We start from the raw sequence: 27,493 nt of genomic DNA, 5'->3' as shown, positions 1-27,493 counted from the left end.
TAGCTAGAGCATTGCCGAGTTGTTTACGAGCAACAGCGGCAGCTGCGGTCTCCATCCGACAATCAGCAGGATTGGTCATGGATAATATGCTTACGGTGATGGTTCCGCATGCAGTCGATACTCTTTTGAATCGAACGAAAACTCAGCACTTGACGAGTGCGAGGTTGTCTGGGTACGAGTTGACGCTCTTGGCAAGCCACATTCAGATAAAACGTTGTAACGTTCTGAACCCGGCAACTTTGTTACCAATTAGCACAGAGTCAGATGAAGTAGCAGAACATGACTGCTACTTGAGGACTGAAGAGGAAACGAAAGGTCGAGTGGACCTTAAAAACACCCCATTGGAAGATCCGGATGGCACTTTGTATGTGGATGGGTCATGTTTTAAGTTGCCGAATGGCGATGTGACTACTGCTTATGCTGTTGTAACATTGAATACTGTTGTTGAGACTGCAAGGTTGAATCAGAATTCTGCCCAAGCTGCAGAATTGATTGCTCTTACTAGAGCGTGTGTGTTGGCGAAAGGGAAACGTGTGAATGTGTTTACCGACAGTCAATACGCGTTTGGTGTTGCTCACAGCTTTGGACGATTGTGGAGAGAGAGAGGTTTCTTGACGTCGCACGGTACGAAGATTCAGCATGGCCAGCTTGTGAACGATCTTTTGGATGCATTGACTTTGCCTACGCAAGTTGCGATTGTTAAATGTAGTGCGCATCGTAAGGTGACGGATGATGTTGGTCGTGGTAACGCGTTTGCGGATGAGACTGCTAAGGAGACTGCCCGAAACCTTAGCACTCGGATGTATGTGACGAGTTCGGTTAGGTGGCCTACAGAATCGAGTATGTGTGAAGACACTATCGAGAGTGTGAAAGCAATTCAGAATGAGGCCACCGAGACTGAAAAGGCGAAGTGGAAAGAAAGCACGGGAAAGTTGGATGCGAATGGTTGTTGGATTGATCAGAAAAGATGGTTGTTGCCTGATGCGTATGTGCTGGCCGTTGTGACAATGGCGCATGGGTTAGCACATATTAGCGCGAAAGGTATTTGTAAGTTGCTGGCTCCTGTGTGGAAGAATGATGGCATTACGAAATGTGCTGAACGTCTGGTGAAGAATTGTATGGTGTGTATTATGTACAATCCTGGCAAAGGAACCCCAACTCTTCCTGGCAGTTTTGCTCCCCCTTCGTATCCCTTTGAGGTGATTCAATTGGACTTCATCCATATGGAGCGATGCAATAACCTGAAATACGTTTTAGTTGTGGTTTGCGCATTCTCCCGATGGATCGAGGCCTATCCTCTCAAAGACAATACTGCTTTGTCTACTGCGAAAATCCTACTGAAGGAATACTTTCCTCGGTATGGAATGCCTAGAGTCGTGTGGTCAGATAACGGAAGTGAGTTTGTTGGAAGTGTGATGAAGAGTGTGTGTAAGGGCCTTGGAATTAATCAAAAATTCCATAGCGCCAATCATCCCCAGTCAGCTGGATTGGTTGAAGGGTACAACGGCACCCTTAAACTAAAGCTAGCGAAGATTCAGGCTACGACTGGTCTTTCGTGGCCTGACGCTTTACCTTTGGCATTACTGTCAACTAGGGCGACTGTACACTCCCGAGTAGGGCTTAGTCCCTATGAAATAGTGTTCGGCCGTCCTGCGAATGTGTGGGGGGTTCCTAGGCCAGGAATGTTTTCTGATCTTGAGTACCCAATGTTGATCGATTATCTACATGACTTGACTGCTAAACTGAGGTTAATTCACCAACAGGTTTACGACGCATTGCCGACGCAGACAGAGGGTCCAGGCCACCAGCTCCAGCCCGGAGACTGGGTGGTGACAAGGAACTTTTCACGCAAAAATAACCTGGACCCGAGGTTCACCGGACCCTACCAAGTGCTCCTGGCCACGAGGACTGCCGTTCGTCTTGAGGGACGTAAGAATTGGGTGCATGCCACGCACACCAAAAGAGTCCCCATCCCTTTGCCGGCAGACCCGTGGGTAAGGAGAGGCATTGCGTCATCTGAAACAGAAACATTGCCGGCGTTTGTGCCTTTTAGCGACGCACAGCTTGTTGACGAACCCTCAGCGCAGCAGAAAGACACTGTTGAACAATTAGCATCAAAAGACTCAAGACCAGAACACTCAACTGATCAGCAGGACGCTGTCTCTTCAACGGATCCTTTGTTTGACGAGCAGACACGTCCTGGGAAAACCCGATACTTTTTGCGATCTCGCACTAAGGACAAATAAAAAGATCTTGCTTTGCTGTATCGACGATTGCATTACCCTGTTTTCCGTGATCAGTTTTGAACTTTCGTATTACTGTAATTATTTTTGTACATATATTTTGAGCTTCATTCCTTGTACCTTTTTGCTTCCACAGCTGAGAGACTTTGTTTTTGCATACATACATATTGTGCATTGAAGGCCGTAGGGCCGCGCGCGTACTTCCTTCTGGACAGTAGGTCTTGACGCTAGGTTAAAGGCCGTCGGTTCCTGGGAACTCCTAGGGATTGACTATTACTGCACAGAACGAAGTGCGTCAAGAAACGTTGCGGACGGTCGTAGGGAATGGCATTCTCGAAGCTGAATGATTTGGAGGGAGCTCAAGTCCACAGATTCAAGCTGCATCAACTCAGTCGTACCAAATGTTTCATATTCCAACTGTTTGTATTGTTCTTGACTGCTTCTGCATTATTGGCGGGTGGGGTGTATTACACGATGTCTTACTTCTTACCTGCTACACCTACTCCTACTCCTTACCCTAATCTTACCTCTACTGCTTCTCCCCATTCCTTTCACATGTTACCGGAACACGAGCAGGCTAGACGTGTAGAATTCCGCAACAATTCCTTTATTCAGCTCCTCCATCAGCATCAGTTAGTGGTTAACACTACTAATTGTTGGGTGTGTGGGTTGATGCCCCATACGACGGATAAGGGAATTCCATATCTGGTGTTACCGTATAGTTCCCAAGGGTCAGCTCGAGCATTTCAAACAATGTTTCGAAGCGCACTGGGTTTCCACCCCATTCGAGAACCACGTTCCCCCTACTCTGGTCCTACCTCGTATCAAAAACCTTTGTCGATAGCAATAGAGGATTTAGATAGTGAGATCTATGATCCCTCGCTTATTCCCGAAGAAGAGGTACAGGCCTATAGGGTCCTAAGTAGAGGTGAATATAGTGTGTTCACTAGCGAAAAGCAGCTTAAAAGCTCGCCTCCGATATGGGTCGTACCCCACACTGGTAATTTTTGTCTTATGGGTCGTGGCCGAAGATCGCAAGCCCGACTTGGAGCAAGTGCTTGCACTGAAAATTACATTCTGCCGATGTCCTCGTCCCCTGTGTTTCTGGCTGCCAAGGGTACATACTTTATCTGCTATGATCGTGCATACACATGGTTGCCCGCAGACTTCATGGGCTCATGTTTCATTGCAAATCTGTTGCCTCCGACGTTCACTGTAGATGCCGATTATCATAAGACTAGAGTTGTACGAGGCGTAATTAGCGAAGAGGATACTGCCGGTCAAGAGGCAGGAGACTTTTTCAAGGGTTTCCTCCCGTTTTGGGGACCTATGGTCAATAGTAGGAACCTGAGACAGTTGACTCGAGTGGTAGAATCGACAGCTAATATTACTGCCAGTGCCCTTGGTAATATCACCACAGAACTTCAGGCGGAGAGACTTATGACGTTACAAAACCGTATGGTTTTAGATGTCATCTTAGCAGATCGAGGTGGGGTATGTAAGGTGATCCATTCGAGCTGCTGAATTTTCATTCCAGATAATGCTCCTACTGTCTATCAAGCCATCTCGAGGTTGCATAAGATCTCCGAATCCATACACGTGGATGTAGGGGATTGGACGCTACTTGGATGGTTTTGGGGCCTGATGTCGACTTGGGGTTGGAAAATTCTGATGATCATCGGAGTCGTTGTAGTGTTCCTGTTCACGTGTTGCCTTTGTGTACAGTGTGGTCCTGCCTTATGTGGCCTCTGTGCTACAACGTGTATGAGACAACCATCTGTTACCAAGGGGACTCGGTTGGACAGAGCTATGCTACAGCAACACCTCGATGGTCTGATGAATATCGAATATGATTCCGACTAGTGCTTGCCTACATGAGGGCAAAAGGAGCGTCTGAGGTTCCGTGACAATTGTAAGTGGTGTTTTCGACTCGCACGAATATAGTCGAGTCTGGTATCTCTGAACCGCAAATGACGAGTTTAGTAAGTGTGCGCAGTTTCGCTGTGCTAACTTAAACCGTTCGTTTGTTATGTGGGTTTTTCATCTGTACCCACGGGTTCCATCTTAGATACGGCATCCATTTTGTCTCTTGCCCTCAAGTAGCCAGCGAACGGACGTTGTCCGCTTCGCGACCCTGGGACTCCCAAGATATCTGCGGAAGACACATGTTCTTTGTGAGTGTCTTTATGATGAGGGGGTTGTTACTGTAAGGCAGATGGCGCCGCTCGAGGCTCATCTTGCCGCACGGATTTATTGTCTCAGCCGTGCATCTCATTAGGCACGTCCCTTTGATGCCTGTATCTCGTGTTTCTCGATACCTCCCCTTTTACACCCTTTCCGATCTCCCCACTGTCTCCGTCTTCCTCTACACCTGTCCTTGTTCCTATTTCGATCTGTTTTACTGCTGATTGGAATTCACTAATGGTGGGAAGATGGTTTTTACAGTTGGGAACCGCCAAATGTTTCCGCACTTATGTTCCGGACCTCATGTGTTTCAAAGTGACCAAAGCGACCCACCTGGGGGATAATGATGAGAACTGGGTTGTAAACTTTTGTGTGCCATGTTGTTCTATGGGTAAAAACTGTATAAAAGGAGCGATCCACAGAACCAATTTGAAGCAGTCTCCCCAAGTTGCACGCTGTGTACTTGCCGTGATCTCTGTGTTCCCTGCAGCAAATAAACCTTGAATCTTTGACGTCGAAGGAAGTGTCCCGTGTCTCTGTGATTCGCACGCCGGAGCAGGTTACCCACGAAGGTTTCAGGTGTTGTGCCCTGGCACCGCTGGGTCTTACAGAACCCAGTCCTTCAGTACTTTCATTTGAGGAACTCCAGAAACAATACCAACTAGTTTTAGGAGAAACGTATAGATACCTGCAAATTCGCCATGCCCTTAAGGCGGCCTTCCCGTCCCTTACGGACATACCAGAATCAAAGACAGGTTGCTGGACGGGCTGTTGAACTCAAAAGCCATTTCTCTCACATATAGGAAATTATGCAATAATCTGCCAGATGCTTTCCCAAAGCTTAGAGAGAGGTGGCTGGATGAATTAGGAATGTAGCGAAGAGGAGTGGCAGGAGGCTCTGCTGTCCCCTCGGGAAGCTACCATCATGCAAAAATGTAGATTGATCCAAGTTCGGATACTGCACCGCTCGTATATGATGAGCCAGATTCTGGTGAAAATTGGTTCCAGATCGGATGATCTTTGTCTGAGGGGATGTAACCAACAGGCTACCTTTTATCACACTCTGTGGAGCTGCCCGACGGTACGTGTCCTGTGGGAGGGGGCCTTGGAACACATGCATAGGGCCTTACATAAAGAAATTGTCCTAACACCACGACTGGGTTTGTTGAATATATGGGTGGCACCTGACTTAACAGAGGTGGAACAACAGTTTACGACGCTCGGCTATACGCTGGTTAACCCCTTCCATGCTGGTGACGAACCCCAGCCGTCATGCTCCACGGTGCTTGTGTGCTGATGACGGCTGGGGTTCGTCAGGGCCCGCCCGTGTTTGTCCGGCGGCCGCACACGGGAGAAATCGCGGCCGCACGGAAGGGGTTAAACGGGAAATAGCAAAGAGATGGGGTGGAGCAACTATACCAAGTGTTCATATGTGGGTGAAGCAGCTGGACAGATGCATGCTGGCAGAAACTGAGGTCTTCGTAGCAAGGGGGTGCCCCAAGAAATGGGACCGGAAATGGTCAAACTGGAATAAATATCGGGGAGATATTGTGGTGTCCCCGACGGTGGAATTAGAAATGCGCAGAAATACAGAAAGTGTTGAAACTATGTAATATATGAAGGCTATGTGACACTGTCCAAAGCTGAAACTATGTATATGCTGTAAAGTGTTGGCCTCTTCCGCACTTGATTTGATGTTCCTAATAAACACATTTAAACTACAACAAAAAACACAAAAATACAAATACAAATAAGCATACAAATATATATTTATATATGTTCGTGTATATATATATATATGTATATATATTAGTATATATTCACTGAAAAAAAACAGATTAAAGTAACATAATAGTTAGGTGGGATAAAAGATCTGTTTAAAAAACACAACCCACAAACACAAAAACACTAAAAAAAACTCTGCAGCCAACCCCCCACATGCGGCCAACCCCCCACATGCAGCCAACCCCACGCTGCGGCCTTTGGCTATGCGTGGTTGGCCACAAGGCCTGGTCTGCGGTTGCACTTAGAACATTCCACCAAACAAAGACAGAATATTCTGACACAAATGCTATCGTGGGGAGCCCCAGGTAGTGCATAAGACTCCCATGCAGCAAATGTCCTTCGTCGCCTGGTGACAGTTTGTAACGGACTCACGTTTACAGCGAGCTTGCAAACTGCCACCTAGCAAGACGCCGCTGTATAAGCCTTCACCAACAAACAGCCAGTAATAGAGGAAAAGACAAGGCAACCTCCCAGGCGACTATGTAAATGATTGTCCCTAGTGCTTGAAGTGGAAAAATAGAAGTACAGGTACCCTGTACCAGAGTACCTGCTTGTTTCTGAGAAGTACCTGTACTCTCCAATTAAATGCATTTCGTCTCTCTAAAGTGCAGGTACTCTCCGTCTTAAGATAAAAAAGTACTGGTACTCAGTACCGGCCCATTTAAAGCATTGATTGTTCCTTAGAACAGGGCCAAGCGCTTCAAGCCTAGCATGGCAGCCTAGCTGTATAGGAATGGACGAGACACTGAAAGCTCAAGCCAGATGCCTGGCTGTGGCTCAGCTTGAGGTCATATTGGACCCTCAAGCTCAAAACCAGTTGAGCTTTCAGGTTGTCAGCCACCCACACTCTAATCTCAAGGCCAAAAATGAAAGAAAGTGCGTACTCTTTGATATAAGTGGCTGAAATCAGAAGTCTAAGTGGATGGGATCGGAGGGGCACGAAGTGCCCATACTTTTTTAATTTAAGTAGAACAGTTCCCCTTACTATCTGTGAAAAGATAACAGCCATGAGGTGGTTAATTCCGAGAGATGAAATGCTTTAGCTGCAGTGTAAGGCAGGGAGTCTCCGATGCTGGATACCAAAGGCGGGCAGACAGCTAACCAAGCCTTCTTGGCAGGGTGCTTGCTGCTTGAAAAAAATGTAAATGTGCACAACTGGTTAATCTGAAAATGTAAAGGGAGCTCGGAAGACAGTATTGGCTTTAATAAATGGAACCACTTGACCCTTCCTGATGACACAGATTTTTTTTGGAGTAGTATAGGAAAGGAGTTACCAACTGAGCTGTGAAGTATGTGCTTTTTAAAGGAGCCCCGCCCCTGCGCTTACTTGACCCGCCCCCATGGTGCAGAGCATCACAGTTACCGTACTTTTTTTAATGCACTTCGACGGCTGGCTGAAATACACAATATGAAACTAGAACTAGATCGGTGTGGCTTCCTTGCTTGTTTGTGTGATCTAAGGCGACTTTTTATCACTTAAGAGAGCACCTTCATATATGTGAGTTTAGTATGTTCCTTGTGGAAAACTTTTCTATTTCAATTAATAGTATATTAAAATTATAGTAAGAAACATTTCATTTCAGTTACTGCGTTGTATCTAAAGGAAGGGCGGGCATGAATGTTCACCTTTTAAAATGTATCCATGCCTCTAAATGCAGTCACAATCTGATGTACTACGGTGAAATGGTTCTGCATGTTAAAGAAGTACATTTTTTTGACTTTTGAAGAGACAGCCTTTATCGTAGTTTTAAATGATAATTGTTGCACTATACATATACATGGCAAATTTTCGGTGCTCGGCTCATGCACAGGCTCTCAGAGCCAAGCCAGACCCTTGTCTCTGCTCTCCCTGTTAATTTCTTGGCTTGCCCAACTCCAGTACCCATGATGCAGAGGGAAAGAAGACAGTCAAAGGCCTAGCTGGGCATAATAAGCAGTGAAAACCCATTAACATTTGAACTGCTGGTCTGCCAACCACTACTCAAACGAGGCTATGTGGAAGAAAGTCCAATCTAATGATCTCGCATGAGACTAAAATGCAAACCGAGTACATATAATAAAAATATATAATTTAAAAAAAAAAAAAGAAAATGCAGACAAGCTACGCCTCTTGCTAAACTAACAAGACACAAATAGATTCGTCGAATGCATTACCTAAGCTCTTGAGCCTTGGTCCAAATGGACAGTTAAAAATCTCCTACTAAATTTCCGAGGCTGCTTGAAATCCTCCGGCTTGAAAATGGCTGTAGGCTTTGTCTGGAGTTGCTGAAAGATCCGAGTTGTACCTTCACACCTTTCAAACAGAAAACACAATGTCCTTTTTTTTAATGGGAAAAAGCAAATTGCTGTTTGTCCTCCACTGCGAGCACTTGACACATCTGGACTCTGTCACATAAAGCAGCGCAGATGATTCCACTAGCCTCTACCCAAGCCGAGATGAAAACTTGTAAAAGTGCCACTGCCATCTGTATGAATTTACAAGACTAAGATCAATCCTCGCAGAAGGGACATGTAGGAAAACAATCAGCAGCCATCTTTAACGAATGTGCTTGCGCAGCCATGCTGGTGACTTACTTTCCTACAATAAAAACTCACTCTAAATGGCTCAGAAACCAAGTTCATTTTGGGATCATTCAAATGGGCTGTGCCTGCACCATGATCAAGGTAAGTTGTTGTAAAGACACTACAGGCCAAGGGTATCCGGGTGCTTGTCGCCCCCACCACAAGCACAGGATGATCATAAGGGCCTGATTTGAACTGATTAACAACAACCAACCCCTTAGTACCTTCAGAAGATTATTACACGCCTATCTCATTCGGTAAATAATTTACTACTTGACATACAGGCAAGACAAGGGGAGAATGGGAGAAAGTAGTCTGCACTTGTAACCTTTAGGGTCTGCTAAGGAAAAACATTTCTCATATCCCTTATGTATTTCGGGATGGGACCTGGTGAACAAAGTTGGAGCAGACTGGGCATTTAAATGTAACCCAGTCTTCCTACAGGAGCCAGCCTACTTCAGTCCTGGATACTGAACATAGTCCTGGCTCTTGATAGATTTTCATCCAACTTCCCACTGTAATCCAGCATTTTATGTTTCAGATGTGTTTCTTGAAGTGTACAGTTACATCTCACAAAAAGAAAATTAGCATAATCTAGCCATGAGGAAACCTGTCCACCCACCACTACTAGTGTGCGTGATGTTGGGAGGATGAGGATAATAATCTTCCTGAATGACGACACACAAGAAAAAATGCTGCACATTCCATGTGATTTATCATTTTATGTAATCATCACGTAAGACCCCAAGAGTTTGTCCTTTATTAAAGGTGCAGTTGTCCTAGGAGAGGAGGCAAATTTAGACATGAGAATCAGAGAGGAAAATAAGGGGCCCGTTACGATGGCGGGCGGACCGTATCTGGAAACGGGACCGTCCGTCATTGTCGCGGCGGTCCCGCAAATGGCATTAGGATGCGCCCGCCAGACTGGCGGCCGCATCCTGCAATTTAAACATTGCGGCAGGCAGTGCTGCAAGCAGCACCCGCCGTAATGTGTCATGCATGCAAATGCCATGTGCACCCTCCACCCCCACAAACACCTTGGGGGCCCGCAATGGGCCCCCAAAGACAAAACTGCATGCCTTTCCATGGCGGAAAAGCATACATCAAAAACATTGGATATTTCAGCATGATCACACATAGAGCTCATATATAACTTTAAGCGACATTAGCCTAGCATCCGAGTACCCCTATTCATGTAGCTCGCCTACACCCACTGATAATGGGATTATATGCACTGGTGATGTAGGCTTCCATCCGCCCCTCCCCTTCTGGCTATATGTTATGTGTTCATGCTTGATATTGTCCCCTGTATCGTGTAGGCCCCTCCAGCCTTGTGAGCAGGCTCTGGCATGTCTTGTGTTAGGTGAGAGCGCTGCGAGTGCCATAAGTCCCTGGGTCTGCTAGTTGGCGGGATCACAAGCAATATTGCTCATTACAATATGATAAACCGCGGAGCCAGGTACAGTTCCTTAGCTAGAAAAAGCACAAGGGATGTAAACCTATGCACCTTGCATGGTATGGTCATTGTGCATTCCATTAGGGCCAGCAGAGGGGATACCACCACTGATAGGCCAATCAGGATAAGAGTTTGAATATTCTGGACCAATAGCTATCTATGTCAGGCACAGCCATGCCATGTGTATAAAGCCCACATCGGGTGCACAGCAGCATGTACATTTAGAGTTCTCTCTAAACTTCCAACCATAGAGTACAAAAGGGGTGCGATATATGCAGAGCGAGAACTTAAAATGTACAAGGCGAAGACAGACATTTGGAGTAAGTGCTCAAATCAGAGTACAACAATAGGTCCATTCCTTGGCGGTCACCACCGCTCCTGCATCCACCTCCCGAGTCAATCTGGCAATTGGTATTATCGGGGCCTCTGACTCCATCTTGGTCTATAGCCTGGAGACCAGTTGTTTGCCAGAGTGTGCTGTGAGGAGGGTTGGCAATATTCTACACATAAGCGGTTCCTGCGTTGGGTGCTTACCTTTGAGGCACATAAAGCAACTACTGTCTCGAGATAGCAGATAAGGACTGCATGCTATCTGTAAAACTTGAGCTAGGCATTAGCGGAGAACTTAAACTTCAGTGCTACGGTAACTCGTCTCTACACATCCTCTTGTAGGCCCCAGTATACTTGGGAGGCGCATACACAGGAAAATATATCGTCCAACAAAACACAAGGATCACTAAGGTAAAACAGTGCAAGGAGTAATGCAGAGGGGGCCAGCCTACAGGACAGGGCAAGAACACCCGAAATGGGTTTTGTTACATTGGCACATGTGGGCAAAAGGTCCTTGGAAGCAGCCACGGCCCATGCAGGTAAGAGCGGTGAGGCCGGGTTTGGGAAGTTTGACAGACGACGAGGGAAAATTTAATATTTATTTAATTTTCCCTTGTGGTCGTCTGTCGAATCCCCCAACCCAGTCCCATCGCCCCACCGCTCTTACCTGCACAGGCCGCGGCTGCTTGGGAGAAAGAAAATTAACTCTTATTACTGACCACACCTGAGAAAAGTAACAAAGTAACACAGTAACTAATGGGACACTCACTTCCCTCTTGCTAGAAGACCTCTTGTGAATGCCCTACATACCGTGTTAGACTGAACTGTTCAATAAAGACTATTACAATCACATAAACATGTATATTCGCACATGTCAAAGCGAACAATGTTATTTCCTAACGTAAAGCCAAAGTAGTATCGAAGAATCGAATGAGAAAAGTGACATAAGTGCACCAAATGCAACAGGCCGGTATGTTAAATATTCATCTAACGTCACAGGTTCTAGCATCAGTTATTTCAGAAACCAGCTACACAGCACACTCATTATATATTAGAAACTATTTTCATATTAATTCTAGGTGGTTTTAGTTGTGTACAATATTATTAACAAATTTTATTTAGAGGAGATGTAAATCTTATATGTATATTAAATGTATTCTTAAATGCTAGAAAGAACCGTGTATCTGCAGTTCACCACTAGATATTGCTGCCTCTACAAAAAGATGATCCCTGGGCCATTTTGGTTTTGTTGAAGCAGTGCTCAGCTACAAATTCACGCACAGAACCGACTCATCCTAGTTTGTGTCATTAATTGCTCCTGGGTCATATTTTTAGAGCTGAACCGGGGAGGGGGAGAGATGAGGTAGCAGGCAGAATTTGTGGAACCTGCCATCCCCGCCTCATGCTTTTAGTGATTCAGCAACACCACTCCCAGAGAGATCCATGAAATCACCAAACTTTCAGGGAATCTGTTACCTGTAGACTTTCACAGAAGGAAAGCTTCAGCTCCCAATCTGGACTCACTTATCTGCGGAATCTCATTGGGTCCTTTACTTTATTATTAACTCGGAAGGATTCATTGTCTCTATCAGATCTTCTCTCTCTGCTGTCTTCACTCATAAATGTCCTTGCCTCTCTCACTTTCAGGTGCAGACACTGAATGATGTAAATTGCCCTCGCTCAGATGGCACCTGGACAATTTGAACATTTTTTTTAGAAATCCAGAAATTGGACTGAAAACTTCATGTTTGGTTTTGCCAGGTATTTTTAGAAATGTTATGCCGGATTCCATATTGTGATGGTAACATCTGTCCCGCTGCACCCAAATATTCCTTTGGTTATCTGTCCAAACTTGAAGCTCCACTGTAACGCCCTTCCTTGTGACACCATCATCGTGCATTGTATCCCGGGGTTTCTCCAGCCAAATGTCATGATTTTAATCTTGCTTGCATTAAATCTGCATGATCACATCTCAGACCTAGGTGTGGGTTTTCACAAATCAGCTATCATATTTTCCGCTCCCTCTGGAATAACAGTTTTGTTCCAAATGTTGTTGTAGCCCCCCAAAAAGGAATGTCTTCTCAAACAAAGCTGAAACAAAGGTGTGTGTTGGTCTGAGCACACATGACTGCAGTGGCGGCTTTACCGCTAAGGCAAAGAAGCATTGCCCCACTACTTTTAAGCAGTGTTACAAAGGAAAAAACAAAGATAATAACTGAATGTTATTATTATTTTATTTGCACTTGTGGCTGGGGCGGGCAGGGCTGTTCCGATGAAAGAGCAGGGCAGAGGAGTAGTGGTTTGCCCACTACTAAGTGCACATGACTGTTTGACCAGCCCTCTTGGCCCAACCAAACAGTCATGCACACTTTTCCCTGTTCTCCACACAAGCTGCAATGCAGACTGCATGAAGAACACGCCATGCTCCCTGTTTCTGGCTCAACGTCGAACCATGATGCTCAGACCAATCACAACGCAGCATTGTGATTGGTCAGGGGAGCCTGTGTGTTTCCGAGTCCTGACGGAGGAGAGACGCGGCAGTGATAAGGTAAGATTTTTTTTGCTCCGCCTCACCACCCCCGATCTATGCCGGCCACCACTGCATGCTTGTGTGTGTGTGTGTGTGTGTGTGTGTGTGTGTATGTTGCTTTTGTGTGTGGCGGTGAGTGTGCCACTGTGAGTGTGCCATATGATATTCAGGCTGTGTATGGTGTATCAGTGCACCAGGTTGCTAATACATGTGATATGATACATTCCGAGTAGGGACTGTCCTATTCCACCCGGAAACACTTCATAGAATGTCATGAGGTCACACAGTGACAGTTCAGATGACAATCAAGAATCATTTGCCATAGGGAAGGTGGCTGATATAGCTTTGAAGTGGTGTGTAATTCAGGGCAAAACTATTAGTTTAGCCCATCCTACTCCCGTAGTACTACCTTTAAAAAAAGTTACCACATTTAATGGATGAACACTGATGTTGAACTAAGGCCACAGTAACACTTACCTTCGTTTGTACTAATTACTTCGTGCATCTAGTAATGTATGAAGACTTTCATCTTGCTTCCTGAGAAGCACCACTGAATGTCTATTATTTGTACTGAATGTCTATCATTTGTAAAACTCATTTTAATATTTCCTTCTTAAGAATTCGAAAATAAAAGACCAATCTGATGATATACATTTTATATACAGATGTTGTCTTTTTATTTCCATCTTGCTCACCACTAAAAATTCTGCCAGGACGAATAATAATAAAAATAATTATAATAATAAAAATACTAATACATTTAAAATATTTCAAGTTGGCACATTCATGGAAAATAATTTATATTTGTTTTCTATCAAAAAACTGACCCTGGAACTTTTTTACATTACGTATCACTTTTGAACTACTCACGTTTAGGCGGACTCACTGACCCAGGGATAGAGAACATTAACTTACGCAACCTCGTATGCAATGTTGCCATTTTTATCAAAAGCATTGCTCTGCACCTGGTGTAAGAGTTCTGAAATTGACACTGCACTTAAAACAGTCTGTGAGGGAACTGTAAAAAGGACAATGGTGGGGTTATACTAAAATGCACACCCAACAATGGACTGATTTTCAGTGTTATGGCAGACCTTTTATCAAGTTTTATAATTGTGCGCACAGATATAAGTTGGACAATGTTAATCTGATTGGTCTCTTACATGATCTCTACAAGTACAACAACAATTGTGTTCCAAGTATAATTTCATGGGGTGTCTGGATATGGCATGGACTCTACATCAAACCAAACCACACTGGAGTGCACTGATTGGCTCTCTTAGAAAACGTTTGGGCGAAATTGTAAGCCATGTATAGAGTACACCTATTGTGTTGCGTAATTTGGCGAGATGAAACATGTTGTGGCATGGACTATTTGACTTGCTTATTTCAGAGTGTGCTGTACTTTTAAAACTTGATATACACCATTATCAATAAGAACGAAAAAGAATTGTATGGAGTTTATGTTGGTACTGCAGTTGATTCACTATTTCGACTACTTAATTGGTTGTGGGAAGAATATGTGATTGATTCATATTTTGTTTTTACTGATTTTTTATTTAATGCTAAAATATTTTAATGTTTAGAATGGTTGTTGACAATCATGATTAAACAACAAAAAAATCAATACATTTCCTTAAATATAAGATAAATCTCTTGCTATATGGCGCACACATACCTCAGTTGGCAGGGCTATGGTTTCCCATTTCACGGATGACTGCTGTCACTCCATATGTTTCCAGTGTTGAATGTTTATCCTGACCTACAAGAAAGGAGAATGGCACAAAATGCATCAATGACTTTCATAAATTTCTTTGAGCAATTAGTGTGTCATTTAACTGAAAAATGACGTTACAACAATTTTATATATATATTCACTGAAAGAAACAAAGGTTAAAGTAAAGTTATAGTTAGGTAAGATAAAAATATGTTTTTGTTTAAAAAGAAAAACCTTAGAAATTAAATGAAAAAAACGACGGTTGAACTAACATTATAGCTAGGTGAATGTCAATAAAAACACTAACGTTTTAAACAAAAAAAAACATAGAAACTCATCAATTATAGTTAGCAGAAGTAACTATAACTTGTGCCCCCACCATGCAATGCTTATGACCCAATACATTACATCACCCATGGCATGTTCTATGACATCATTTATGACATCCCTGATGACATCAGGTGCAGTAGTGTGGCTCACCGGTTAGAGGCGGCAGACCCGAGAGCAGAGGACGGCCTGGGACCAGGGTTCGATTCCCGGCGCGGCAGGTTTCTGGACCAGGGTCAGCGGACTCGATAATTCTCTCGCCTCGGTGCCCACTCTGATCAGCGATCACACTCGGCAACTCTGGGCATAAGCTTGCCTCATCTGCACTAACGGCCCCACCAGACCGCCGGGGATGCCTGGTCTCACCCTGGAGATACCCATTAAGGGACCATCTCTCAGGGAAGCCAGGAAGGGTTTCGCAGCGGTCGAAGCGCGGAGATACTCCTCTGGGAGTCTATCCTAGCGCTATATAAACCCACAATTAATTAATTAATTAATTAATCTCAAATGACATCATTAATAACATCACTCATGGCAGGTTTATTTTTGGAAAGGGGCGACCATTCGGTCCCCCCGAACGTATGGCGGAGTACCACGATCCCCCCGGGAAGCCATCTTGGGCGGGAGGCGAGTCTCGGCTGGTATGCCCGAAGCGGCGTAGCCGGGGCGCGCTTTTTCCCGCCCTGGAGTGGGCTGGCCTAGACACTGACGCGGCCGGCCACGCCCTATGGGGCAGGCAGGGGCGGGTTTACGCCCGCCCTGAAGACGGATAAAAGGAGCAACAAGCCAAGAAAGCATCCTCTTGTTCCTGTGCTCTGAAGCTGCACCTCCTCGCTGCACGTGAGCTCGAGACGGAACGAAGAGCCAATTTTGAACGTGGTAATCTTTCTTTTTGTCTTACAGATACTCTGTCTGAGAATGCCTAAGAAAGTTGGAAAGCGAGTTACTACCGACCAGATGCTCCGTATGCTCATGAAGGAGGTAACCGATCTAAAGAATAAGGTGGCGGCTAGAGACGGGGAAGGGGGACCGAAACGACCATTGGCAGGAGCCGCTCCAGGAGGGAAGGGCAAGAGGCCCAGACGGGGCATCCCAGTGGGGGATTTTCAGGGTGTAGCAAAATGTAAAAACCAACTGTCGGTCTTGCAACATACGACCGTGGTACAGGAGAAGATTGGGAAGGAGGTTACTCGAGGTCGAGTCGCCGGTCCATTTGATGAGCCATCACGTGCTAACTTTGTTTGTTCCCCTTTGGGGGTGGTCCCTAAGAAGGACCCGGGTGAGTTCCGACTGATACATAATTTATCAGCCCCACGTGGTCTTTCCGTGAATGATGCGATAGACCCGGAAGTGTGTTCGGTGCGGTACGCATCTTTCGATGAGGCCGTCGCCATGTTGAATCGCCTAGGGCCCGGTGCGCTGATGGCAAAATCAGATATTGAGTCAGCGTTCCGGTTGCTCCCGGTACACCCAGACGATCAGCGTCTCCTTGGTTTCATGTTTCAGGGTCACTATTACATGGATAGATGTATGCCGATGGGATGCTCTATATCTTGTGCCTATTTTGAAAAGTTCAGTTGTTTTCTGCAATGGGTCTTCACAAAGAGGACGGGTTTTCAACATGTCATGCATTATCTCGATGACTTTTTGTTTCTGGGGGCGGCCGGGGATCCAGAATGTGGACAGGCTTTGAATGAATTTTGTGTCTTAATGAAGCATTTTGGTGTGCCACTGGCACCAGGTAAGACTGTGGGTCCCTCGACTTGCCTCGAGTTCCTGGGGATCGAGCTCGATTCAGAGGAAGGTTGTTTTCGATTACCAAGAGAAAAGGTGTTAAGATTCAGGGCTTCCCTGGAAAAGTGTATTAGTGAGTCTAAAGTCAGACTGCATCAATTACAACAATTGGTGGGCCATCTGAATTTTGCCCTGAGAGTAATGCCGATGGCCCGCCCCTTTTCCCGCTCGATCGCTCAGGCCATGGTCGGCCTGAAGGAGGGTCATCATCGCACGAGACTATCGGCAGAGGTTCGCCAGGACATGCACATTTGGTTGGCATTTCTGGCAGAGTTCAATGGTCGAATTGTCTGGAATAAACCGGCGGTGTCCTCCGAAGAGCTGGGGCTGTGGACAGATTCGGCTGGGAGCGTTGGTTTTGGTGCCATATTCGGCACACAATGGTCGGCTCAAAAATGGCCGTTATGGTGGCATGAGTGTGGGCTGACAAGTAACATTGCCTTTCTTGAACTTTTTCCCATTCTGGTGGCCCTGAAAACTTGGCCTGAGGGATTCAGAGACCACTCTGTGGTGTTTTGGTCTGATAACATGACCGTGGTTGAGTGTATCAATAGCCAGGCAGCACGATGCAAATGGATTCTGAGATTGCTCAAAGAAATTGTGTTATTGTGTATGCAATTGAACGTGCTATTTAGGGCAAGACATGTGCCGGGGGTAATGAATCAAGCGGCTGATGCGCTTTCTCGTTTTCGTATGCAGGCCTTCTGGGGTTTTCTGCCCACAGCGGACTCGGTGGCGGCACCCTTTCCCGAAGCTCTCTGGTCTCTCGGTGCCCCGAACTACAGAACTTCGTGGGAGAGAGTTTAGCACCCAGGACGAGGAAGGCATATGAAGGGGCGTTCCGATCCTATTGGGCCTTTTTGGGGACTGCTAGGGGAGAGCTTTGGGGTCAGGAAGAGCTAGTGGTAAAATTTCTGCTGTCCTTACATCAGGCAGGCAAATCAGTGGCTACGGCCCAGAGGCATCGGGCCGCCATCTCCTTTATGGCAAGGGCTCATGGGATCCAAGACCCGACTGCGTCTTTCGTGGTGCAAAAAGCGCTACGTGGGTGGCAACGCCTTGAGGGTCGCAGAGTAGATGAAAGGCGCCCGATAGGTTGGGATAGGTTGGCTCTGTTGTTATCGGTACTTCCTGCAACGTGTTCATCCCAGTATGAATCAGTGTTATTCCGAGCCGCTTTTGTGCTAGCATTCCATGGGGCTATGCGGGTAAGCGAACTAGTGGCAAAGAACAAGCAGGATGCCATGGGGGGACTGTGCCGAGAGCACGTTCAGATCAGGGGGAAGACAATGACTGTCTCGTTTGTCAGGTCCAAGACCGATCAAAGTGCGATCGGGGACAGCATAATCATACAAAGAATTCCCGGGTCTTCCATGTGCCCTGTGGTGTGCCTGGAGGAATATTTAACGCATAGGGTGGCATCATGGGGGGGGACCTTGTTGAGACACGCTGACGCCACCCCACTGACGAGGTTTCAGTTTCAGCGGGTGCTTGCGATGTCAATTTCGGCCGCGGGCCTGAACCCCCGGCGAGTTTGGGACCCATTCCTTTCGGATAGGGGCTGCTACAGAGGCTACAGCCAGGGGTCTGAATGTTGAACAAGTAAAACGTGTGGGGCGTTGGTCCTCAAACTGTTATAAGAGATATGTGCGGTTGCACATGTTGTGAAGCTGTAATGTTGTACTCACGCTTCTTGTTTTTGTTTGGTTTTCAGTTGCGCAAGCCTACGAGGCGGGGCGGACTGTGCAGTCGACCCGACACAGGGGGGCCAGCGGTCAGACATCACCGGCTGTGAAAAAGGAGGTGTGGGTCGCGGGCCACTCATACGTGAGGCGTGCCGCGGACGTATTCAAAGCAGGTGACATGATTCACGTGGCTGGGGAATACGGGTACAGTGTGTCCTTCTATGGAAAGGGCGGGCTCTGTATTGACCAGTTTCAATCATTTTTCGAGGGTTTGTTAGGGCGGACGAGGTCACCGCCGTCTGTAGTCATAGTACATCTTGGGGGCAACGATTTGGTGACCACTGGTAGACGACTTCTTCTTGAGGGGATGCTTTCCACTGTAAGTTGGTTAGCGAGAAGAGTTCCAGGGTGCACAATTGCATGGTCCCATATGATTCCACGGAAAGTGTGGCGGGGGGCTATTTCGGTTTCTGCTCTGAATCATTCAGTAAGAAAAATTAATAATAAAATGAGTAGATTGTTCCGTTCAAGTACACTGCATTCTATTCCGCATGGTTGTATTAAAGGGGATAGTATGTATTTGGGGGATGGTGTTCATTTGTCCCGGATGGGGAACGAGTTACTCATAGGAGACCTGATAGCTTGGCTAAAGACTTTATGACATGACCTTTAGGCAGGAGTTGTGGGGGGTCCGGATAGCCGGTCAACTATCCGGCCTGTGGCGGTAAGGTCATGATCGGTGAGCAGTAATTGGAAGATCCCTAGGGGTGGGCGTCACCCATTACGGATGGGAGCGCTCGAGGGAGGTGGCCATTGGCCCCTCAACGGGGAGGCGGTCCCTTCTAAGGATGGGCCGCCGAAAGGAAAGGAAAGGCGGTCAAGGCCCCTTCCTGGGTAGGAGGGGCTACAGCCCCCTCCTGGGGAATTTCCCGGGGCCGGGACATCTGCGACGGCAGATGTGGTAAGTTGTGTGGGGTTTGGGAGGGGGTCTACGCTACCTTCTAGATACCTCACACGAGTCCTCGGACGACCTTTAAATGGCGTCGAGTTTATTGGGGCCCCCGTCAAGTCAAGGGAAATTGGTAAATGCACTTGAGGTACGCCTCTGTGCGGTCGCCCCTCACAAGTGAGGGTGATATGTCTGGTTTAGGGATCTTGACACCGGTTACGACCTTGCCGTTGGCCCTTAAACGTTAGGATGTACAATTTCAAGTTAAACGTTTTGTAGGATGTTAGTTCGGCTAGGAGAACCTTTGTATTAGAGAATATGTTAAGGTTAGCCAAACATCGCAATGTGGAAAAGAAATTGTACATTAATATGAAACTGTTATTTTAATGTTTTAATCTTGTTTCATATTTTAATAAATACGGCCGGGAGGGTCACTCCCTCCCGTCTTCCAAAAGTTCAGAACCGTTTCCGGTTTCCCATTCTTGGGGAGTGTGTTGAGAGGGGGTGGCGGGTATCTCAGCCATATGGAAAGGGGCGACCATTCGGTCCCCCCGAACGTATGGCGGAGTACCACGATCCCCCCGGGAAGCCATCTTGGGCGGGAGGCGAGTCTCGGCTGGTATGCCCGAAGCGGCGTAGCCGGGGCGCGCTTTTTCCCGCCCTGGAGTGGGCTGGCCTAGACACTGACGCGGCCGGCCACGCCCTTTGGGGCAGGCAGGGGCGGGTTTACGCCCGCCCTGAAGACGGATAAAAGGAGCAACAAGCCAAGAAAGCATCCTCTTGTTCCTGTGCTCTGAAGCTGCACCTCCTCGCTGCACGTGAGCTCGAGACGGAACGAAGAGCCAATTTTGACCCACCCACCAGCCCCTGAGGACAGCATGTGGTTTTTGAATGAAGTTTGATGTGTTAACACTAATTTTTGCAGGTTGTGATAACTATCGTGATAATTTTGAATATGCAATAAAGAATGGTCAAATTGTAATATGTTTTGCAAATAAAGTAATTATGCACTAGTGTTGATCAGTAATCATGCCTCTTAATAAATGGTAATTGTTACTGTCTCTTAGTAATTTAGTCATTTAGTAATTTAGTTAGAATTGTCGTATTTATTTTGGTCGGGCGGTAAGGTCATGATCGGTGAGCAGTAATTGGAAGATCCCTAGGGGTGGGCGTCACCCATTACGGATGGGAGCGCTCGAGGGAGGTGGCCATTGGCCCCTCAACGGGGAGGCGGTCCCTTCTAAGGATGGGCCGCCGAAAGGAAAGGCGGTCAAGGCCCCTTCCTGGGTAGCAGGGGCTACAGCCCCCTCCTGGGGAATTTCCCGGGGCCGGGACATCTGCGACGGCAGATGTGGTAAGTTGTGTGGGGTTTGGGAGGGGGTCTACGCTACCTTCTAGATACCTCACACGAGTCCTCGGACGACCTTTAAATGGCGTCGAGTTTATTGGGGCCCCCGTCAAGTCAAGGGAAATTGGTAAATGCACTTGAGGTACGCCTCTGTGCGGTCGCCCCTCACAAGTGAGGGTGATATGTCTGGTTTAGGGATCTTGACACCGGTTACGACCTTGCCGTTGGCCCTTAAACGTTAGGATGTACAATTTCAAGTTAAACGTTTTGTAGGATGTTAGTTCGGCTAGGAGAACCTTTGTATTAGAGAATATGTTAAGGTTAGCCAAACATCGCAATGTGGAAATGAAATTGTACATTAATATGAAACTGTTATTTGAATGTTTTAATCTTGTTTCATATTTTAATAAATACGGCCGGGAGGGTCACTCCCTCCCGTCTTCCAAAAGTTCAGAACCGTTTCCGGTTTCCCATTCTTGGGGAATGTGTTGAGAGGGGGTGGCGGGTATCTCAGCCATATAAGTTTACACAGTGGAAATGACTACTATATTACTTTTCTACCTAATTTTGTACAGCTTATGTCCATCTAATGGGTGTACATGTTTACAGAAAGCATGTGCTCCTAATGCATCTTAGGTGTGTACAGCTGCGGTCCGTGCAGGTAAGAGCGGTGGGGCTGTGTTTGGGGGGGGGGGCGTGGGGGGGGGGATTTCAAGGGACGATGCAGAGGGAAAATTGATTATTTATTTAATATGCCCTCTGCATCATCCTTGGAACTCTCCCCTCCACACACACACCCGGCCACCCTGCTGTTACCTGCACGGACCACGGCTGGGTGTGTAGAGGTATTGAACACATTTTAAATCTTTGTACTGAAGACTAACTGTGTGCAGTTGACTGGTGAGTTGTGTTCAGCATATTCAACACAAGTTTTTTAGCTCTGCAGACAAAGTTTCCAACAGGGCAAAATGTACGTAAAACATATTAAGTATAGTAAGCAACCTTGAGTTATTAAACAGATTTGTCCCAGTATAACAATTTCTACATCACATAGAAGACTGTGTGCGCAGCAGGTACTAATCTATGTACATGTGCTTGTTTTGCTTCAGAAGATGGGTTATCTGTAAAGATTTTGCCACGGTATAAAGGCTGCAGGTAGTATGATCTTTAGCATCTTCAGACCTTGGTTATTTTAAGTGAATAGTCACTCTTTGGACAGGTTTTATATAGAGTGCATACTGTTCTTAGTGGATACTTTTTAATACTCTGTGGTGTATTTTGTAGAAAGCTGCCTCTGTATATACTATACCAAAATGAGGTATAGTGTGCACAGAGTCCAGTGGATCCCCAGAGGCTTTACAATGGCTCAAGTAGATCACACTAATGCTCTCATTTGCGGTAGAGTGGGCGCGCAGTTCGGCTTATCAGAGGGCAGTGCTAAGCATTTGTTGTACACACAGTGGCAATAAACGAAACACACACACTCAATGACTAAATCCGAGACCAATGGTTTGTAAAAATAATACTTTTAGTATATTTATTTTTATAGTGCTAAAGATACTTTGTTTCATGTCAATACGTTTTGCAGTATCAATGCTTTTCAATGTAGAAAGTGGCTACCTAGTGCATTTTTCAACAATACCATATTAACCTATGGGAGGAAACACAATCAGCAATATGCAGGTAAGTAAACAAATTACGATATTGACTTTCTGGACACACAGGAGCGACCGCTGCGGAGTGCCAACACCATCGGGTGCCTAATGCAAAACCAATGGGGAATCTCAAAGTCCGAAAAAGGTAGCAGGCTCAGGCCAGGGGGCCAATCAAAAGAAAGCTACAGTGGAACAGGTAAGCTAGGATATGCTGGAGCATCGGTACACCATCAGTTGATCTCCCCAAGTCCCAGGGGCTTTGGGTGCAGGGGTGTCCCTTGACGTTGGAAAACAGTTTACAGGTGTAGGTTGGGGTTCATTGTGCAGAGGCTGCAGGTGTCAATGTGGAGTCTGGCAGTGGTCAGCCCACGGTAGACTCTTGCTTTGAATCGCTAGGGAACCGTTGCTGGACCGGTGGGCCACTTCGACTTGCGCCGTTGGCATCTGGCGCTGAGGTGGTCGGTTTCATGGATCCGCAGGCAGAGCTTTGGTCTTTGAAAGTGTTTTTTCTTTTGTACAGATCCGCTGTCCATGTGAGATGAGGAGACTTTATGGAAGGTAGGCAGTCCTCCCGGGCTTTTGGAGTTCGCTGGTCTGTGGGACCAGTCATGAAAGTTTGCAAAGTTCGAAGTTCTCAGACAAGCTGGCAGGGCTGGGATCAAGTCAGTGGCTGGAGCTTCTTGTCATGCAGGGTTCGGTTCTTCTTTGTCCTCTTCTTCATTGATTGGCGGTAATCTGAGGAGTAAGGCTCAGGAGTGTCCCTAAATACTAACTTTAGTAGCATTACAGGGGACAGAAGGTAGTAGCCAATGGGTAACCACACCCTTTGTATGTCCACACCCTCTGGGGAGGGGGCATATCCCTAACCCTATTGGCTAGAGTCCTCTAAAGTAATATGCAGTATTCTGAAAGGAGGGGTCACTTAGGGGTGACCTTGACGGAGAGGAGACACACCTCCCTTGCTTAATAATTTTCCTGCCAAAAATGGGGCTTGATCAGTAAAAATTGGGGGTGTGAGGAGCACTCCGTTGTTTATCACTTATAGTCTTTGATTCCACTGGTGCTCCGATTTATCAGGGTAGTCAATCCTGGTTTTGTAACTGGTGGTTATGACGAGTTTTTGGGCCCGTCAAATCGGGCACTGTTCACTTGGCGCTCCGCGCTTTAAATATTCTTAACAACTTGTTTCACTTTATGCTTATTTTTATTGTTGATATCTTTAAATTTTTACTTAATTGCTCTTTCTCTTTTTTTCTTTCATGAGTTTTTTACATTCATCATAACAAAAAACATTTGATTCAATTCATCTTTGTTAACATTAGTTCATGATAACAATTTCAGTGATTATACTTCATTCCTTATATATACTGCAAACAATGTACAAACATTTTTTCACAAAAGAGCCCTATGCATTTCGGCGCCTCTGCGGTGCCTTCATCAGGGGCGTGTCTGAAAATAAAACATATGGGAATATGTAAGAATTATGGTCTGGAATATGTTCAATGTAGTTCAGGGGGGGTGAGTTACTTCGACTTAAAGGTGGTACCTGATCTTTAACCTGTATGATGATGATAAGACTACGTCTCCCTCGTTGGGTTAATTTGTTCAGTCTCTGCTGTTGACAATGAATGGCCAACGTTAGTTATGTGATTCAAAAAATTTCTTCATGTTTAAATGAATTTCAAAGTTATCAGGTGAAAACATACCTGTGAAAGATGATCTATGCTCGCTGTAAGAACGAAATGAATTAGATTAGAACTAGTGATTACCTATCCTGTATCCCATTAGGTTAATGACAAGCAAAATAAAGTGATGCTTTTTACCTTGTCTTCAAAATAGAAACAATCTGTTAGGCAGAAAAACGCAATGGTATTACTACCACGAATACGTTCTACATGGCACTAGTAAACGATGTGCTGAAACGTTTCCGTTTATACCTATGCTATGTGCCATAAGTTAAATGACAACTAAAGTAAGTTGTGGCTTTACCTTATCTTCAGACGAAAAAATCTGTCGGGCGAAAAAACGCAATGGTTTTAATACCTCATTTACGTTCTGCTTGGCAATCAAGAGAACTGAATTAAACCGTCTCTATTCCTACCTTAACGTTCAAGGATTCCCACCGTATAAGGGGTTCCTGTAGCTCTCGATCCGTTTCCCCGAGCGGATATCAACACGCCATTTATCTGCTTCCCAAACTCCGTGGCGAAGCGGAGTTAGTGAAAATGAATAAAGGACTAGTACTCAGTTCCATGTCCCTTCTAATTGAAAGTATGGGCGCCATGTTCAAGTGGTGAATGATAACAAGTTAGTGTGTTAAAAATATTATGATAAGTTAATGTTGGGGATTCTACCCTTTCTGGTGTAAATCTACCTATCAATCTGTTATGTTATCATAACGCAATGTGCTGACTCCGTAAACTCCGTAGCGTTGCGGAGTTGGTAGAAATGAAAAAAGGACTCGATCGTGTCCACTCGAATTTGATGTTAGGGCGTTATACACAATAATAAAGAAGTTGTGGTGCCCTTCTTTTGCAAATACTTTATTTCTGACACTCTGTCAAAATGCGTGTCAGAAATAAAGTATTTGCAAAAGAAGGGCACCACAACTTCTTTATTATTGTGTATAACGCCCTAACATCAAATTCGAGTGGACACGATCGAGTCCTTTTTTCATTTCTACCAACTCCGCAACGCTACGGAGTTTACGGAGTCAGCACATTGCGTTATGATAACATAACAGATTGATAGGTAGATTTACACCAGAAAGGGTAGAATCCCCAACATTAACTTATCATAATATTTTTAACACACTAACTTGTTATCATTCACCACTTGAACATGGCGCCCATACTTTCAATTAGAAGGGACATGGAACTGAGTACTAGTCCTTTATTCATTTTCACTAACTCCGCTTCGCCACGGAGTTTGGGAAGCAGATAAATGGCGTGTTGACATCCGCTCGGGGAAACGGATCGAGAGCTACAGGAACCCCTTATACGGTGGGAATCCTTGAACGTTAAGGTAGGAATAGAGACGGTTTAATTCAGTTCTCTTGATTGCCAAGCAGAACGTAAATGAGGTATTAAAACCATTGCGTTTTTTCGCCCGACAGATTTTTTCGTCTGAAGATAAGGTAAAGCCACAACTTACTTTAGTTGTCATTTAACTTATGGCACATAGCATAGGTATAAACGGAAACGTTTCAGCACATCGTTTACTAGTGCCATGTAGAACGTATTCGTGGTAGTAATACCATTGCGTTTTTCTGCCTAACAGATTGTTTCTATTTTGAAGACAAGGTAAAAAGCATCACTTTATTTTGCTTGTCATTAACCTAATGGGATACAGGATAGGTAATCACTAGTTCTAATCTAATTCATTTCGTTCTTACAGCGAGCATAGATCATCTTTCACAGGTATGTTTTCACCTGATAACTTTGAAATTCATTTAAACATGAAGAAATTTTTTGAATCACATAACTAACGTTGGCCATTCATTGTCAACAGCAGAGACTGAACAAATTAACCCAACGAGGGAGACGTAGTCTTATCATCATCATACAGGTTAAAGATCAGGTACCACCTTTAAGTCTAAGTAACTCACCCCCCCTGAACTACATTGAACATATTCCAGACCATAATTCTTACATATTCCCATATGTTTTATTTTCAGACACGCCCCTGATGAAGGCACCGCAGAGGCGCCGAAATGCATAGGGCTCTTTTGTGAAAAAATGTTTGTACATTGTTTGCAGTATATATAAGGAATGAAGTATAATCACTGAAATTGTTATCATGAACTAATGTTAACAAAGATGAATTGAATCAAATGTTTTTTGTTATGATGAATGTAAAAAACTCATGAAAGAAAAAAAGAGAAAGAGCAATTAAGTAAAAATTTAAAGATATCAACAATAAAAATAAGCATAAAGTGAAACAAGTTGTTAAGAATATTTAAAGCGCGGAGCGCCAAGTGAACAGTGCCCGATTTGACGGGCCCAAAAACTCGTCATAACCACCAGTTACAAAACCAGGATTGACTACCCTGATAAATCGGAGCACCAGTGGAATCAAAGACTATAAGTGATAAACAACGGAGTGCTCCTCACACCCCCAATTTTTACTGATTAATTATCAAGTCAACCAGTAAGGAGGCACCCAATCTTTCAAAATGCAGTTTGAGACCATCACAGGAATGACGGATAACAGAGCCAACATATTGGCCTACACAGCAGAAGAGGCGGACAAGATTTATTCTTTAATCAAGGAAGTTAAAAACATGGACGTTCACGGGGGATCAATAACCCAACAATTGAAACAATTAGAGTACCTGACACGCCGTCAACTAAACCAAAGGATGCATGCTTCAACCCTAATTCAATATCATCGAGCAAAACGCATCCCGAGAGGATTACGTTTATCCATAAAACCCATGTTATTTAGGTTCAACCTCAATCCAAAATTCATGGAAAAATGGTTTAGCATCCTCAACAAGTGTTCTTTGGATTTAATATTATTAATCATTGAGGAACTCGCCAAAACAATGAGGGAACTGGAAGATGAAATCTATGTTCTGAAAACAGAACTAGAAACCAGAATGGAGACAGACACATGGAAAATGAGCCTGGAAGGGATTAATATTAAGCTTGATAAATACGAAAAAGAGCTACAAGAAGGAAAACTGAGAAAGTACAAGCGAGACACAATAGACTACAAGCTTAATGAGGTCTACACTTGGGCAGATATATATGCCCGTCGTCAATCGATACCAAAGAAAACACCAACATCAGCACGCTCCTCCGAAGAGAGCCTTGTAACCGACAAAGAAACATCCATAAGAAGAGGACCGGTCAAAGCAACCCAGGAAGGCATTATAATATCAGGCGATACCACACAACAAGCCACGACCAGCAGTGGAACAGGTT

The 27,493-nt window shown here is 45.2% G+C and overlaps 1 long non-coding RNA gene across 1 annotated transcript in view; it reads right to left on the bottom strand.

Moving 5' to 3' along the window:
• The window catches only part of LOC147669140 (uncharacterized), a 437,991-nt gene that overhangs the window by 53,904 nt on the left and 356,594 nt on the right, over positions 1–27,493 (bottom strand). Inside the window, exon 3 of the long non-coding RNA XR_015303736.1 lies at positions 14,769–14,852. This is a non-coding gene — a long non-coding RNA (uncharacterized LOC147669140). The remainder of the gene's footprint in view (positions 1–14,768; positions 14,853–27,493) is intronic.

The sequence above is a fragment of the Lissotriton vulgaris genome, unplaced genomic scaffold (assembly GCF_964263255.1).
Source record: "Lissotriton vulgaris unplaced genomic scaffold, aLisVul1.2 SCAFFOLD_472, whole genome shotgun sequence".
Classification (NCBI taxonomy): Eukaryota; Metazoa; Chordata; class Amphibia; order Caudata; family Salamandridae; genus Lissotriton; species Lissotriton vulgaris.
Note: the sequence above shows the minus strand (reverse complement) of the source record. Positions and strands in the feature narration are given on the sequence as shown.